This window comes from Lethenteron reissneri, chromosome 12 (assembly GCF_015708825.2).
Source record: "Lethenteron reissneri isolate LAM-NWPU_2019-01 chromosome 12, ASM1570882v1, whole genome shotgun sequence".
NCBI lineage: Eukaryota > Metazoa > Chordata > Hyperoartia > Petromyzontiformes > Petromyzontidae > Lethenteron > Lethenteron reissneri.
Window position 1 is genome coordinate 1,161,024 of NC_083790.1, and position 8,233 is coordinate 1,169,256.

An 8,233-nucleotide genomic window follows, 5' to 3' on the forward strand; every position below is an offset into this window, starting at 1 on the left:
AAAATACCTTTAATTATTTCTCATCTTTCTCGGAAACTCAAACTTCCGCCATCCCCCGCCCACTCAGCCCACTAGCCCCCACCCACTCAGCCCACTAGCCCCCACCCACTCAGCCCACTAGCCCCCACCCACTCAGCCCACTAGCCCCCACCCACTCAGCCCACTAGCCCCCGCCCACTCAGCCCACTAGCCCCCGCCCACTCAGCTCACTAGCCCCCGCCCACTCAGCCCACTAGTTCCCGCCCACTCAGCCCACTAGCCCCCGCCCACTCAGCCCACGAGCCCCCGCCCACTCAGCCCACAAGCCCCCGCCCACTCAGCCCACTAGCCCCCGCCCACTCAGCCCACTAGCCCCGCCCACTCAGCCCACTAGCCCCCGCCCACTCAGCCCAACTAGCCCCCGCCCACTCAGCCCACTAGCCCCCGCCCACTCAGCCCACTAGCCCCCGCCCACTCAGCCCACTAGCCCCCACCCACTCAGCCCACTAGCCCCCACCCACTCAGCCCACTAGCCCCCACCCACTCAGCCCACTAGCCCCCACCCACTCAGCCCACTAGCCCCCACCCACTCAGCCCACTAGCCCCCACCCACTCAGCCCACTAGCCCCCACCCACTCAGCCCACTAGCCCCCACCCACTCAGCCCACTAGCCCCCACCCACTCAGCCCACTAGCCCCCACCCACTCAGCCCACTAGCCCCCGCCCACTCAGCCCACTAGCCCCCGCCCACTCAGCCCACTAGCCCCCGCCCACTCAGCCCACTAGCCCCCGCCCACTCAGCTCACTAGCCCCGCCCACTCAGCCCACTAGCCCCCACCCACTCAGCTCACTAGCCCCACCCACTCAGCCCACTAGCCCCCACCCACTCAGCTCACTAGCCCCACCCACTCAGCCCACTAGCCCCCACCCACTCAGCTCACTAGCCCCACCCACTCAGCTCACTAGCCCCGCCCACTCAGCCCACTAGCCCCACCCTCTCAGCCCACTAGCCCCGCCCACTCAGCTCACTAGCCCCGCCCACTCAGCTCACTAGCCCTGCCCACTCAGCTCACTAGCCCCCGCCCACTCAGCTCACTAGCCCCGCCCACCCGGCTCATTAGCCCCGCCCACACGGCGAGTGGCCCCGCCCACACGGCGAGTGGCCCCGCCCACTCAGCTCACTAGCCCCGCCCACTCGGCTCATTAGCCCCGCCCACACGGCGAGTGGCCACGCCCATACTGCGAGTGGCCCCGCCCACCACACCTGGCCACGTGGTGACTGTCGTAACTGAGGCCGTGGGACCACATTTCATTGATGCCACTCGAATATCCGCGTTAGTGCGGTTGACGGATAATATATATTTCTGTGGGCTGTTCCCAGACGGCGGGCTTCATGAGGCCACGGGCTCCGTGTGAAGTGGAGTTGTGATGATGATCGTGGTGGTGTGGTTTCTATATTATTGCCGGTGAGGATGACGATGATGACAACAGTCAAGCACGTATGTACTTTACAATTGTGGTTTATATTTCATGATGTTGATGGAATTTCGCAGTGATAGTGGTGGTCCTAATCAATGAGAATTATGAAAACAGAAATTAGCAATAGGATTAACTAAAATGATAAGTTTTAACTATGGATGATGGCGATAACGATGATGACGGAAGTCAACATTGAGGATAATTATTGAAAGTCATACACGATGATGATGATGGCGACTGAAGTCTACGGTGATGATGAAGGTTTCCAACACAAGCGGACACACAGCCGCTCATCGCGAGGAATTAAGGCCAAGCCGCACATATTTAATTTCATCTCGATTACAGCCAAGATAAGGAACCCTAATCCTGACAGCGTACTGACTAGGAACCTCTGAGACAGAGGAGTGGAGAGACGAGGGCTTAAAGGGATTGCCTTCTGTCGTTAATTCGTCACTTGCCGATAACAGGAGCGAGCGAGCATGCAGGTGAATGGGTGAGCGAGTGGGTGAGCGTGTAGGCCTGTAGGGCAATGGATGAGTGGGTGGGTGAGGCACTGGGTGAGTTGGTGAGTGTGTGCGTGGGGCAGTGGATGGGTGACGGAATGAGTGGGTGAGGAATAGGCGAGTGGTGGGAGAATAATAGACTGGTTCTTGTGAGGTCAACTGGTAAGAGGGTGGGTGAGTGAGGGGGTGAGTGAGTTGCGAGACAAGCAGTGAATGGGTGAGTTCGTGAGATCGTGGGTGAGTGAGAGGCTGCGTTGGTAAGAAAGTCGCTGGGTGGGTGAGTGAGAAGGTTGATGGGCGCGATGGGCTGGCTGCTCGTCGGCGACTGGGCTCGCTCTGGCCGTGAAGTTGGCCAACGACGAATGGAAGAGGTCCACAGGAGAGAGAGAGAGGGGGGCAGAGAACCCCGCCTGGCAGTGGCGCAGCGGTGAGGCTCGCGCCCCCGCAGCCAGGGGCCGCCTGGGTTCGATCCCCGTATCCGGCGGCTTTTCTGTGTTGCGTTTGTTTGTTCTCCCTACTGTCCAGCAGGGCGTGTGTTGTTATTGGTGCGCTGCGCTACGAACCTGGCGACCCGGGTTCGATTCCCGCTCACGGCTAACACCAGTGACGATTATCTGAACCGGTCCTGGGCGTCCCCTAGGTCGACGCAGCCTCAATCGAGTACCTGGTGTGGTGTGTTAACATCACCACTGGGGAGACAAAGGCGGCCGGACGTGGTCCTGGCCACCCAGCCCCTCGTGTGACGTTCCGGCCTCCATAGGTGCTACTCGTTAACAGCACCTGTCCCAACAGTCTGTTGAGGCTGTACGGAGATGTTTGTATGCGAGAGTGCGTGGAATTTGTATGTTCTACCGCAGCTCTGCAGAGTTTGTGCAGTTTGTATATTTCCCACTGATCTCCATGGGGTTTACTCCAGATTCTCCGGCTTCCTCCCATAAGTAAAACAAAAGCCGTGCAATTTCAATGCAACTGGTCATGGTGAGACCAAAACATCTCAATGCTGAAATATCACCCGCACGTGTCTCCATTGACATCACTGCTACTGCTGCTGTGAGGACTGCATGAGCTGTTGCTGCTGCTGTGAGCACTGCAGTCACAGCAGCTACTGCTGCCGAGGTACGTATGTACGTACGTATACGTGAGAACTTCTTTCGCACCGTACGTAGGCAACCGTGCTAATCGGAGGTGCGACAGTCGTCGCAATTGTATGTTACCAGCAAACCTCGCGTCCTTTGGACGTGACCGTCAAACCGTCGGTCCGTTCGACCGTCCATCCGACCATTGCGCCAGCCAGCAAAACTTGTTTTTAAAGTAATCTATTCATGGCATCGGTGATGCAGGCAGTGACAGCTGATGGGCTTACACTTTTGTGTGTGTGTGTGGGCGGTGCCGGCGCGGCACATGACAACGTAGAATTTGTTTGAGAAGTTAAACGGATTACGCTCTTGAAGAGACGCGATAATCTTACCGCACGAGCCAGGCCAGAGTAAACGGCAGGCCGTGTGTAGATGTCATGCGAAAGGTGAGATGGTGGGGCAACCTGGGGTGCGTGATGCCCTTTCATCACGCACCCCAGGGTACGTACGGTGCGCGTGTGTCCGCGCATCAAATTCCAAGATGTTCCGACATTCACTCGCAAATGACCCAATCGCGTGAAGCCACGCGGGCATCATCGCCCCCTGCCGGCAGACATCGCGCCCCACTCGCTGGCCGGCACCACACGGCGCCCGCACAGGGACAGCTGCCGCTAGGGGGTCGTGGGGTCCCCTCCCCCCGCCGCTACCGCAGGGGGCCTCGAGCCGTACTGCGTGGGAGACGCGGCAAATCAATATTAAGTCATTGGCTCTCACGCTGGGGTGCACACACCCTCTGGGGGCACTGCTGGATGGAGCTGGTGCGGGGCCTGCAGCATCTGATGTTATAAAGGGGCCCTAAATTTAAAACACGTAAATATTAAAAACACAATCTTTTTTACTTGCATAGTAATGTAATTGTATTTTTTCATTTCCTATACAGCCAGATAATACAACAAATCGCTAACCTTAAACACCCAGTCGTTCATAAAAGTTTAAGGCAGTATAGCACTATAGTAATAGAGCAAGTGCAGAATCACTGACTGTCCTCTCGACAGACCTATTCTCCACCTGAGGACGGCTGCTTGCGTTGTGGCCGAAACGTCGTGAGAATTATTTTATTATGTTTTATTTTTATTATTTTATTATTTCCATTCTACGTGACTTTACCGAAAGAACCAAGAAGATGAATCCCTGCAGTCACGAAAGCTTTAAATCGAAACGGAATTGATAACTTGAAAGCATTTAGCGCGGAGCCCGTGAAAGTGCGGGGCCCGTAGCTACTACACAAGTCGCTACTAGGACAATCCGCCACTGCCTGGGGGTGCGAGACGTGGGCAGATACTTTTTTTTGGACGGTAAATCATCGAAACACAAATTAAGCACGGGCTACACGTGAGTACAACTTGCTTTGTTTCACCAAGCCCTCTGTATGTACTCACAAGGTACATTGATTCTTAACGATGGAGACCCAAAGGGGCGCAAGGCTGCGGTCAAGGTTAAGAACCACTTTGTGAAGCGACGACGTTGGGTAATGATCATGATCGACGACGACGACGACAATAGTAATGATGTGGAGACTTCATCCAGCAGTGGCTAGAACCTGGCACACGACGATGCCTCCTTCGCGCGAGGGTGGTGAGCGCCGAGAAGCCAGAAGAACCCTCCTCTACACCCCCCCCCCTCCTCTACAACCCCCTCCCCCCTACAACACCCCCTTCGCGGCCCTCAAGCACGCCGACCCCCAAGGTGGCGAGCCGGCCATCGAGACCTTCACCGAGATGATCTCCCAGCTTGGCCGCCTCTCCCAGGCCAGCGTGCACGGTCTGCGAGCTGGACAGGGCTAGGGGCCCTCTCGCTCTCCCCTCGTCGGCTGTGGTCCACTGCTGCCACGCATCCATCCATCCCCAGGTGGTCCTCCACAGATTGTGGCAATCGAGACCTCTGGGTACCCAGTGCCACCGCCCTCCCAGAGAGAGCCTAAAAAACGCACGATCGGGTGGAGTCAAAATGCGACAGAAGTTCGCCATACATGCATTGACAGCGATGTCCTCCTGCTTAAATGAGCATTAAGGCATTTGGTGCTCATCGCCTCTATATCTGTATACAGCCCTTGATCTAATGGTAGAAATTCCACATTTATATGGCGGGGCAAGTCTAACCATATGACAGCCACTATGATGAAATGCATTGTTAATCACGTGACAACGTCATCAATTGTCTGTGTCGGGTGGAGGAGGGCTTACGACACAACATTTGACTTGGGCAGCGATCTCGTCCAAGACGCGATTATGAACCGAACAAAATGCGCACACGGTCTCTGACGTTGGGCAAGCCATCGCTATGCTGCAAGATGGACCTCTAAATCACTCACTCGGGCTCACACCAACAGCCGCAGTAGCAGTGGCGGCAGATCGCCCCCTACAGCGAGAACGTTGCAGGGCCCTCCCGACGAAAGAGGTGACACTCAGAGAAGCGTTCTTTGGCGAAATCAACAGTTATAATAATAATTGTAAAAAAAAAATTCGTGCAGCGAAACCTCAGAAATCGACCGATGGCAAGGTCTGTAGAAAAATAAAATCTGGCCAGATTGCCAAGCAAATGTTTGTTTTGATAAAACACACAAACCTAATGCCGCGGTTTGTGTGATCGCTTTAAAAAAAATCACCCGAGGCTCGCTTAATCCGTCTCGTGATGGAAATGAAGCCCCATTCAAATCGTGGTTTTGACGTCGATGTTGATCTCTCACGCAGACAAACACGTGAGTGCGTGGAGACGAAGACCTCCCCGTATAGCCTCTAACAGAAGGTTGGGGAAAGTTCTGTTCGCAGACACGGCACACGAGGGTGGGTGGCCAGCACCACGCACGGCTGCCTTTTTCTCCCCAGTGGCGATGTTTACGCACCGCACCAGGTACTCATTTGAGGCAGAGTCGACCTAGGGGAGGCCCAGGACAGGTTCCAATAAAAATCGGCACTGGTGGTCCGTGAGCGGGAATCGAACTCGGGTATCTTACCTTTGCCGGCTCCGTGTCTCCCTGACATTATCAACCGGCATTCGGCTATCCCCGGCCACCTTCATTTTTTAATAGAACTGCTTTTGTGCGTTAAGTTTTCTTGTCCTTCCCCGCACCTCTGATAAGCAAGATTGAATGCGTACGGTGCGAAAAAAAGGTTAAACATACATCATCAGGTATGTAAAATAATAATAGTAGGCGTTTCACCCTTTCTCGCAATGCAACAGGAGGTGTTCAGGTGCTCCAACACCAAATCGATACTTTAGCACGGAATCAAGCCTAGCATTCGCCACGCATGGTGCTTGTGATGAAAATGTTAAATACGCATGCTCTGATAATATATGAATCGTCTTTGAAAACGATTGGCCTACACCAGAAATGTCTTCATGGCCTCGTCTCACTTGCAGTGTCCGCCCAAAAAAACAACACCAAACGGCAAAGAGTACAAGGGCAATGACACGTGCATGAGAGCATCTATAGGTCGGGGTGAGCAGCTCTAGCATGGGATACCTTTTTTCGAACGTCATTTGTCGAACATCTTAACACCTCCCGTGTTATTCCTAGCAAGGGTAAACATTCGGATCTTTCATTCTTTGATACTGGCAACAACAACCAAGATCACCCGTGATGTGTGACACGACATCACGTTGCCACACGGGCAGGAGACATCGGCCGTCGGTGGCGCAGTGCGACTGGCGGCCGATAGGCGGCGCCCAGGGCACGGGAGTCGTGGCACCGGTCCAGAGATCACTCGGCAGCCGCCATGTCCGGCGGTGACCCCAAGTCAATGGAACTGCGCACTGCTCAAAACCACTTCGCCACCGCGCCCCCAGACGCTCGAGGAACAGATTGTTGAGGCAGGTGCTGTTAGCGAGCGCCTATGAAAGCCGGCAGGGCAAACGAAGGGGTGGGTGGCCAGCACCACGCCCGGCCGCCTTTGTCTCCCCAGTGTCGATGTTTCCACACCGAACCAGGTACTCATTTGAGGCCGAGTCGACCTCGGGGAAGCCCCGACCGGTTCAGATAATTGCCACTGGTGTTGGCCGTGAGCGGGAATTGAACTCGGGACGCCGGGTTCGTAGCGCAGCAAGCCAACCACTACACTACCGCTCAAAACAAACACACGTACTCCATCCACAGTTGGCGAATGTTTCGGGCGATGGCCCTTCTTTACAGCAACAGGGCACAGACAAGGTGAAGAGGGAGACGGGACATGCAGAGAAACAGACACAGAGGTATAGCAGAGAGACAGACAGACTGACAGGCAAAGCAACAGGCAGGCAGAGAGGTGTAGATGCCACCGATTGTCGGCAGCTCCACGTGCCCTTCATCTCTCCACACAGCCGCCAGTCCGACCATCCATCCATCCATTTCCTACTTCATTTATGAATCCGTCTGTTGGTTCGTTCATACACCTATGCATCCGTCTGTCTAGGGATTTACACACACATCCAGCCATCCACCCACCCACCAAGCCCTCCACACATTCAGCCATCCACCCACCCACCCATTTGCACAAATGTAGTGTACTAATTCAGAGACACTCATAGAAGGCATTATCCCTCTTGTTTATTCCGGATCTCACAGCCATAAGGGATAACTCCATACCGGGTCGGGACAGCCAACATGCTTCCAGACCCACAGCTTGAAGAGGCGCCGACCACGACGCCAGAAGCATGACAAGTTCCACTCCCGATGACAGCAGCCCCGGCTGTGAGTCGGAGCTCGTCTTTTATCCTCCCCAGCGTGGCCAGGCTTCGCCCTCGGACACGCCCCCTTCTGGATCCCCCAGAAGGCTCCGGGCTTGGCCCACGGGTCCAACTGGTAGAACGGGCTGCTACCCCCAATTCCATTGTCTACCAGTCCCCAGCGCTACGCACCCCAGTGACTCATTCAATGTCACTGCAAATACATTCATTTTAGCGGCCCACCCAATTAACTACCCATCCACTTATTCACTCACCCATCCACCCACTGTGACAATCCACCCACTCACCCATGTACGCATCCACTCATCCACGAACCAACCCAGCAACCCTGACATGCTGTCTACCCATTCTTCACTTCCTCCCTACATTGGTCCTGCACAGTACCACTGCACCGTGGATAGAGGATCGACATATCGACTCACCCATCCATCCACCTATTCACATATTCTAACACAATTTCATTCACCCATCTAT